Genomic DNA, 9,535 nt, shown 5'->3' on the forward strand with positions numbered 1-9,535 from the left:
CCAATGCGCAGCCCCAAGGGCTCGCTCCCACCCAGAGAGAAAAGGGCTCCCTTTACTCCCTTGTAAAGTAAAGGGAGCCAGCCCTACTGCAACATCCCCTCTGTCAGTCAGTTCACCTTCCTAAGCTGGCAGAACCAACATAAACCAAAAAACACATTCTGCAGGCTCAGCTCAGAGCACTGGAATCACCCAGCCAGCCCACACGAAGAAACCCACAGCTGGGATTGAGAGAAACCCAGCTCCTAAGAGTTCTTTCCATCTCAGGGAGCTGCCACCCTTAAATTTTAAGTGATTTCCAGCTCAAAGATTAGCTCACACTCAGACACAAGTACTACAGCTGATTTGCAAAACCTGCTCTCACCCCCAGAGCAAGGCGCCCTGCCTTGGCTGGTTATGAATAACCAAACACTCCAGCAAGCAATTCAACGCCCCTCTACTGTCACTGCCTCCTGCTCTAGCAACTAGACACTAAACTTGGGGAAAAAAAGGAGCAATTTCATATCCATCTATCCAAAAATACCACACACTGCAGAGTTTTAAGCTGAGAACATTTATAAAGTATTTTCCACATGAAATAAAATACGACATATTACAGAAACTATAATTGCATTATCCTAAGTTTTTAAGCTAATAAAGACAAAGACTTTTCCTTTGGCTACCACCAAGAGAACGCACTTAACGTTGACACTAGCTAGCATGGATAATAAAAGGCCTGTTATTAAATATGCCAGACTGTAATGCCAGCAGCGGGCACAAATGCAGAACAGGAAACTGCAATAGTCAAGATGGCAACCTATACGTAAGTCAGCTTTTCCAAGACATTCAGCAAGGTCACAATTCACACTTTTCAGATTAGTATAGTTCATCACTGCATTCACCAAACAATGACATAACCAAGGTCTGTTCCTTCTATCTATCTATCTATCTATCTATCTATCTATCTATCTTTCCTAGTGATTAAAAGGAAACTAAGTGTCTGACAAGAGTAAAGAGCAAGAGACTGTGTGAAGGGGGATAAAATTCTGGTCTTGAATGTTGGAGAATCAAGGTAAGACCTCAGTAAAGCCACTCAAGTTAGGTTTCTGTCCCTCCCATCTCCCTCTTCCCTCCCAGTACAGGGAATTCATTAATTCGGTCACACATTCGAAAAGCAACTGGTTCAAGAAAACTGGATACAACTCTGCCTGCCTTGGCACAACTACAGCATCACATCAAGAGCTGCTACACTGAGGTAGGGACTGAGCTCTGTTTGCTGTACATAGGCAGAGGCACAAGAAAGCTGCTTTCTCCCTGATTTTGACCACTTTTAGAGTATCCAGAAGCCTTCTGAGTTGCCTCACTGTTCTTCCCTTCATGCTTGTACCCTTAAGTTTGGCTTCATGTACGGCTCTGCTCCATTAAAACCAAGTCCTCATCACAGTCACCTTGCTTCACATACAGCCCAGGTAAGAAGCCACTTTTCCAGCCATTTTTCACTGGTTTTGAGCTACTGGAAGATTCTGATTTACAGAGGTTCCCATCCCATACTCATCACTATAGCACCAGATACCTTAAGCAGCCATGACCAAGCCCTGTAATTTTCACATCCTGTTTGTCTCCCAGCCTATCCACAAAGGCAGGATGGATTATTTTATTACACATGGAATAGAGTCAACAGGAAAAAAAAACTCACCTTGTAGTTTGTAGTTTTACTAACCTGACTAGAGCCCTTCCTGGATAAAAATAAATCCAAACTCACCTTCCCCAAAGTATACTTCAGCCCAGAAACCGTAACAGTGGTAAAAATATGTCAAATTTCACACCAGGGCATTTAGATACCAAAAGAAAAATCCTTCATCAAACAGGACTGTCTTTTATTGATGAGTCAGTTTTAGTAACTTCTCAGGACCTGGGAGCAGAATCTACACCCCTAAGCAGGTGCTAGTGTGTGGCCTAACTTGAAAATAAATTTCTTGTTTCATGTAAGACAGCTCAGAAACCCTTGGAAAAAAGACAACTGGCCAACAGTGAGCAAGGGTGCTCTGCCAACTATTTTGTTCTACCAAAACACTAGCAGAGTTTGTTTTACAACATCTTGGGAGGGCTAAAAAGAAAATTACAAGGAGTTAAAAAACAACAGAAAACAAAAAAACCCCAACTCATATATTTTTTGCTATTCATCAGGATATAATTCCAGATAAATTACAGAGACACTCCAGAGAATTAAACCTGAAAGAGCAGGAGATGTCAGTTCCACAACACCTTCTGCCCTCTCTCTTACACACATTACCATGTTTACCTTGACAAAATGTTGGGACCTCTCTCTCCCCTGCCACAGAAAATATGTCCAGTTGCAAGCTACATATCCTTCCTTCAACATATCAGCTGAATCAAAGTCCTTACTAGTAAGACAACATGGGTGCTTGATTAATTCCTCCCACGTCGATATTCAAATTAAACCGAACAGATACAAAGGTGAAATACACTGGCAGAATGAAGTCAAATATGCAGCTCATTAACAGCATCTGACCAAACAGCAGATGTTTCCTCCTCCTATCACCCTTAGGAACACATTTAAGGGGAAGCCACAATTTGTTGCAACATGATTCTCCAGTTATTTACTTCATCTTTAACCAAAACTGATTTTAAGCTTTTAAGCACTTAAACGGCATTTAAGTATTTATATATAAATAGTTATTACCTACACAGGTCTTGATAAATTTACAGGTTCTTCTCAACTACATATAGGTGTAGCCTACCTTTATCTGATCCAAACAATTTAACTTTCAACAGCAGTGACTATTATTTTTGGTATTCATATGTGCACACACACATACACCATACCCATCCACTTGAAGGATCCTATATACACACCATTGTAAGAATAAAACATCTTTAAGAGTCTCATGCCCTGGTTTCAACATGCTACACCAGGCAGAATGCTGAAATTATTTACAAGAAAAATATCTCAATAATGTAATCTTTCATGTTAACACAGAAGAATGAGATACCAGTTTGCAGTGTTGAACAAAGTGTGAAAGAAAACCAAGTAAAGGTATCATCAACTATGGTCACTGCATGGACCAATCAAGCTGAACATACAAGGTTCTCTGAACTCATGGAAAACTTCTCAGCCAGTTACAGAAGTGTCAAGTGTGTGTACATATGCTTTTTTTGCTTTCATCCTACTAGGTAGGATGTCCTTAAACATGCACATCAGTCTTGCCACCTCTGCAGAAGAAACTCTGTAATGCTGCAAACTCTGAAATCTAAGTTCCACTCATGGATTAAATCTGTATTGAGAGGACATATTTTCAGCTTCTCCTCAAACAAGTTCCAAGTTCCAAGTACTGAAGGAAGCAAGGTCCATCCATCAAAACTGGAGGGTAGATGTGATTCTTACACCCATGCTGAGGACAGACATGAGGAGACAGCAAAAACTCTCATGTTTCTGTCTATAATCACTTCAGCACTGCAAAAATTTTTAATGGGTATCTTATTTTCAAGTTACCCAATATTGGATTGACAGTCCATAGATCACTTTGATGTGGATTGGCATTTTAGTAGTTTTAATGACAAAAACATGCAAGTGATATACTTCTGAATATCATTAAGTGCTATAATTCAGACTGTCTACACTGGCTTAGACAGTCTCATCTGCTGCCATGTTGGGAAGAGTGTTCACTTTATGAGTACAGAAATATGAAATAATGCTTCAGAAATCACTGGTGAACCACATTAATGATTTGCTTACACGCCAACTCAACATAATAGTTGGGTTTGGATGATACTGCTTTGAACAGTGCCTAAATATAATGACTTTATATAAAGGCATGTTTAAAAATAATTTGTTTTCCTCCTTGTACTCTAGACTTCGCCTCTGCATGCTGGAGAAAGGGTGGGGGAAAAACCAAATGGGAGAGACTGGTGACATCTGCTCTAATATCACTCTCCCGAGTGGGTAACACAGATTGGAACAAAAGTGACATAGTCCAGAACAATTACAGAGTTATGTCAGAACAACCAAACTGTGCAAGTGTCCAGAATAGCTCTACTGGTCAGCGTCCCTACTCTGGCAAGTCTATAGACAGGAAGAAAAATGATTCAACCCCTGATCTAAACTCAGCTGCTACAGTCTCCGAGCCAGCAACCACCAGAAGGGCACAACTGAGCAAAACAATCTGTGCTTGCAGAAAACCCTTTAGAATCTGACAGCTCAGCCCAGCTGCTGTGTGGCACTACAGCCCCACAACCCTTCCACCAGAGCAATCCCACTGCCACATTTCCTGATGCACCCCTCCTCCCTTCCCAAACTAAAAAAATAATACAAATGGACCCACCTCCACAGCTCAAGAGAGTTCAGCATTTCATGCGTGGAATACTTGACCTCACACTGTTCAACTAGGAGTACTGTGCTCAACCTTTGTTCCTATTAAACTGGGAGGAACTTCCAGTGCCAACACACGCAGGTGACAAATGGATGCAGAGAGAGAATCCTGTATCATCTGGGTTCACTTTAGAAAATGTTTTCATTCCTTGAAATCAGTCCATTTGATGAAATGTTTGCCTTCTCTATCCCGTTAAAACACACAGGCATCCCCCACTCAAATACACAGCAACCCGAAAAGCTTCTGTAATGCAAATTACCATTTGTCTGAGGAGGAGGATAGGGATCTTTGTGGCAGCCATTATCCAAGGGTGTCCTCACCCCTGAATCCCCCATCTGTAAAGTCCTCCACAAAGGCCCAATCAAACGTTTTCTTTGGTTACTTCAAATCTTGAAGAGTAGTGACACTCTAATGGAAATACCCCTGACTGCGGGGATACAACACTAAAACTTTAAAAATATCAATTTAAAATAACTTCCTTCCCATCCCAAGAAAAACCCTGCATTCTAATATAAAAATTCTCTCTGCTGTTCTACAGCTTGAGCAAAATAGTTTGAGAATTGCCTGATGACTGTATAGATGAGCATGTAAGTCACCAGCACTTTAAACCTTGCTTGCCAAGTTGGGGTTTATATCTCAAACTTGACTTTCTCACTCTGCAAAGTACATTTCAAAGGAAAACTTCTAGGAACTGTGTACCATCTTTTAATTATTAAGACAGGTATGCATTCAGTTTTTTACTATACACAGAAGGAAGGCCAGTGGAAGAACATTAGTCTGCTGTTACTACAGGGAAAAACAGTGAAGCATTTATGAGCAGAACACATCTTTCCCAACTCTGAAAGCAAAACTGAGTGAATTTGTAATGAAAACCTAAACCAGAAATTTAAAAAATAAGAAACAGAAACAAAGCCAACAAAAAACAAAACTCCCACACACTGGTAGGATCACTTCACTGACCATAAAGCAATTTGTGCAATCTGACTTTCATTTTCACAGATTTTATGGCTCTCTCTCCAATACGGTAGTTTCCTCATCTGCACTGACACAGCAGTGTCACAGCTCCATATCCACATTTTAAAAGCCACTGCACTCCAAAGTGAACTTTAATTCCTTTATCTACCACTCAAAAAGCACCTCAGCTACAGCACATGCTGTTGAGGTGCGACTGAACCTGGAGACTAATAAATCTCTTAACACTAGTGACCATTTATTTTGTCTGTTTCACTTGCATGCCTCAAATTTGTTTTTTTAACTTGTATTTATGATTACAAATAAGGGATGTTTCTTTCTGGGCTGGGAGAACCTCAGGAGATTGAAAATTCACACCAATTCAGGTACGAGGAGTTGGTTTAAACACTAACAAATGCTAAACTCTCAAATCCCCAAGCAGCACACTGACTTGCAGAAGGAAGAGAAAAAAAAAAGCGTTTTTGCAGGATTTTTCCCAAAACACATAATAGTGATTTTACCAGCAGAAACAGCAAGACCTAAGATGCTGAGTATTTAGCAAACATTTTATTACCCATGGCATGCTGTTTTCTAGGGCTGTTAAGAGGGAAACACAAATCTGAAGCCACAGTTGTCTTCATCAAGAAGAGTGACCTATGCCAACTCATACTCAAAATTACAGTCTCTTCTAGAAGTTTGGCCAAATAGTTCAAGATCTGCAGAAATGCTTCAACAGGCAGTTACAAACTTCAGTAGGATACAAATACTAGGGGGGGAAAGTCAAACAGTTGGCTTGTTTGCCTGTTTGTTCCCTTGATGTCTGAGAGCACAGCCTGGTGCTCTGCAGGTAAAGCCTAGCTGATCCTCGAGAAAGGCTGTATCAATTTCAGAGATTCACTCACAACCACTTCCCCACGCAGACATCCCAAAGCTGCACATGCCTTCTTCATCTATTTCAGCTCCTAATGACTAAAGGAAAAGGTTCAGAGTCAACCTAAATTAGTTCAGCTTTTACTCTTCACAGGGCCACAAACTTTAATTTCAGCTGCTCATTGCATAACTTAAATAATACACATGGTGCTCTCTTTATTTGATTCTTAAACCAGCCGTATCTGAAGCACAATGGGACATGTCACAGACACTTGCTTTGCTGCCCTCATAATATGGTTTAATTATGATGACTGAACTAACAGGCTCACATCATAGACTTTTACAGGTTGACCCTGTGTCATCCTGATGTATCATTTTGCACCAGTTCAGTGCTGTAAATCAATTTAAGATCTCCAGCAGGTTGAAAAGGCTGGTAATGATGCTTTCTCTGCAGTCTCTGGGGACTCCACATTATACACAACTTACATTATTTATAAAGCTGAGATGATGCCTCCATTAGGCCTGTAAAACTACTCAAATGATATTTTACACACACAGCTTGGGCTGCACAGAGCAGAACACTGCCAATATGTAATATCCAGTGCATTCATGCTTTAATTTCAAGAAAAAAACCCAAAACAACCAAACAGTCATAACTCCTTCATTTTTTAAAATTTAAATCCTAATAGCAAGCAAAGAAATTAACAGTTTAATCTCAATAATTTCCCAGTACTCAGAAACACAAGTAGCACTTTTATTAACCTTTGTATTGTTTTTCTTCACGTTCAACTCTTTACTTCTGTTTTCAAACTACAGAGGAAAAACAAACACCAAACTCATCAGTTTTCAAATATTTGAATTGATAGTTAATATTTATACCAAAACAGAAAGATCTCCATCTGTTTACTCAGTCACTTCTCTCAAATCTATCAGATCATCACATCTTCAAGGGTACACAAAAAAGCAAGTTGAACAGAACAGAGAAGGAAAAAAATGTATTTGATTACATACCCAATGGTAATGGGGTCAAAACAAATGCAAGGACAAATCCCTACCCTTAGGGTAACCTGATCATTTCTCATAGCTGTGCAAGCCTTCTGGTTCCCAAATCATCCAAATCAAGGGAAATTTCTCTCAAGTGCCTACTTACAGTCAAGTAAATTGCAAGACTTCATCCCTAAGACACAGCAAGAACACCAAAAAGGGACAGATCTCTCTCATTTTCATACTGATGTTCTTCCAGTCACAACAGAGAAGTAAGCACTCAAAACCTGCACTTAAATCCAGTGAGAATCTTGAAAAAGCTTCATAGCACTGCTCTCTGGTTCAAGGGGGAAATTAAGTATTAATCAGCTGTAACTAAAAAACTCAAGTCCCATAATTCAGCCAAGTTATTACTCACAAGTAAAAGAAAAAAATAAGCCAAACTTAGGTTCCCTCACATGATTTGCTCCTATTGTTTGACACGACAAGGTGCATACAGTCAGCCACATGAAGAATTACAGACACACACCTGCAAAGAAAAGTGTTCTCCGTGGGCTGTGTAAGCTATAGTTTTTATTCTTACTCCTGAGTGCTGCTTAAAAACACATGTAACTATTGGGAGAAAAAATATTAAAGTTTTCTTTTTCTGACTTCCCTCTGTGTGCAAAACATTCAAACTATCGGCTATGACAGCTCTTTCCTAAGAAGCATGTTAGTTTTAAGGCGCAATATCTTTGAACACTGACATCCATTAAACACTGACATGTTTCAGGCAATGATCTTCTCCATTTGCCTGTAACTGAAATACACAGCTACTTCTACTCCTCCCCATGTGGCTCTAGCAACACTGTTTTTATTAACCTCCGTTTAAAATACTTCCCCAAATAAAACTGTAGACATGCAGTGAGCATCATTTTAACCTAAAATACACCAAAATAACGATTAATTTTCAGAATAAAAGCATTTTTTCAGAATAAGCTGTTATCCAGATACTGTAAAAGCAAACTGTAAGGTTGGACCACGTACCTTCGTCAGATTGATCTACTAACAAAAGAGCAATCACAGCAACCCTGCCTCGGTCAGAACTCCCTCTGACTTCAGTTTATACTGAAAAAAAAAAAAAAAAAAAAAAGTCAGTATTTGGCCCAGATCCTTTCGAACGCATGACTGAATATTTCCACGCCAGTAAATTTTAATAAGCTTTAAAGATCTATATTCAGGATAAGATTATTTGGCTGCACGAGTATATGAAGCAACTATACTGAGGAGGGGGAAAATCTCAAGCATCCAAACCCTCTAACAGGGAAAAGAAAAAAAAAAAAGTGAACTTTCCTTGACCTCTAAGCACAGATTTGTCATTAAAGAAGAAAGAAGGGGAGGGGAGGGAAAAAAAAAAAAAACAACCCAGGAGAGGAAGGGGCTGCGGAAAGAAAGGAAAGAAAGGAAGGGGGGAAAAAGCAGAAAGCAGATAAATTAGAGTGCGAGGGACGCGGCTGGGCCGAGGCGGGAGGCGAAGGGCTGCTCCCGCACACACAAAGGCGGCCCCTGCCCGGCCGGCCGGGGCTCCGCCGCGTCCCCTCGGGCCACGCTGGGGCCGGGGCCGGGGAGGAGCCGCAGGCCGGCGCTGCCCGGCGGGGAAGGGCTCAGCGCCCGCCGGGCCCGGCGCGGCACCTACCCACCAACTTGGGGCCGGGAGCGGTCCCCGCCGGGCCGCCGCAGGGACGCCATCATGCCGGGGCGGAGAGCGGGAGCGCAGCGCTGCCCGGAGCCGCTCCCGCCCGGCCCGCGGCCGGAGAGCTCCGCGGCAGCGCCGCCAGGACCGGGAAGGAGAAGGGGGAGGAGGGGAGGATGTGCGGGCACAGCCGCCGGCCCGGGGGCAGTGAGCGGGGAGAGGCGGGGGGACGCGAAGTTGTTACCGGCTGGCGGGCGGTGACGGGCGGCCCGCAGGCAGCTCCTCCGCGCCGGGATCGGGATCGGGATCGGGATCGGGATGGATGTGGCCCGGCTGGCGTCAGGCGGCCGGAGCCGCCCCGCGCCGCTCACCGGCACACTCACACACACACTCACATACACACACGCACCGGCCCGGCCAGGGATCCTCCCCAAATTCCCGCCCCCGCCGCCGCGCCGCCGGGTCCCGCTGGGAGCGCTGCGCCCGCCGCCGGAGAGCGGCCCCGGCACGGCACGGCACGGCCGCTGTGTGCCCTAACCCACAGCCCGACACCCGCCCGCGTGTGAGCCTCCTCCCACACCCTCACTGCGGCTCCAGAGGCGTTTGTGCCCCGCCGGAGCGGCTGGGGAGCTCGGGCAGCGGGGCTTGGGAACAGCGGCGGATGCTGTCAGACTCGGAGTTAAAGTCAGTT

The 9,535-nt window shown here is 43.2% G+C and overlaps 1 protein-coding gene across 2 annotated transcripts in view; it reads right to left on the bottom strand.

The window, feature by feature from the left end:
- Positions 1–9,275, bottom strand: part of SMAD1 (SMAD family member 1) — a 42,740-nt gene extending 33,465 nt beyond the window's left edge. Inside the window, exons 1-2 of one of the 2 annotated variants that reach the window (XM_033061136.2) lie at positions 9,089–9,275; positions 8,199–8,279 (exon numbers count right to left, since the gene is read on the bottom strand). The gene's annotated coding sequence lies outside the window, so the exon portion shown is untranslated. Of the gene's footprint in view, positions 1–8,198; positions 8,280–8,847; positions 8,912–9,088 lie in introns of those variants that run through there. The other variant, XM_033061137.1, reaches the window with a different exon arrangement.
- Positions 9,276–9,535: the final 260 nt, after the last annotated feature.

The sequence above is a fragment of the Catharus ustulatus genome, chromosome 5, assembly GCF_009819885.2.
Source record: "Catharus ustulatus isolate bCatUst1 chromosome 5, bCatUst1.pri.v2, whole genome shotgun sequence".
Taxonomy (NCBI): domain Eukaryota; kingdom Metazoa; phylum Chordata; class Aves; order Passeriformes; family Turdidae; genus Catharus; species Catharus ustulatus.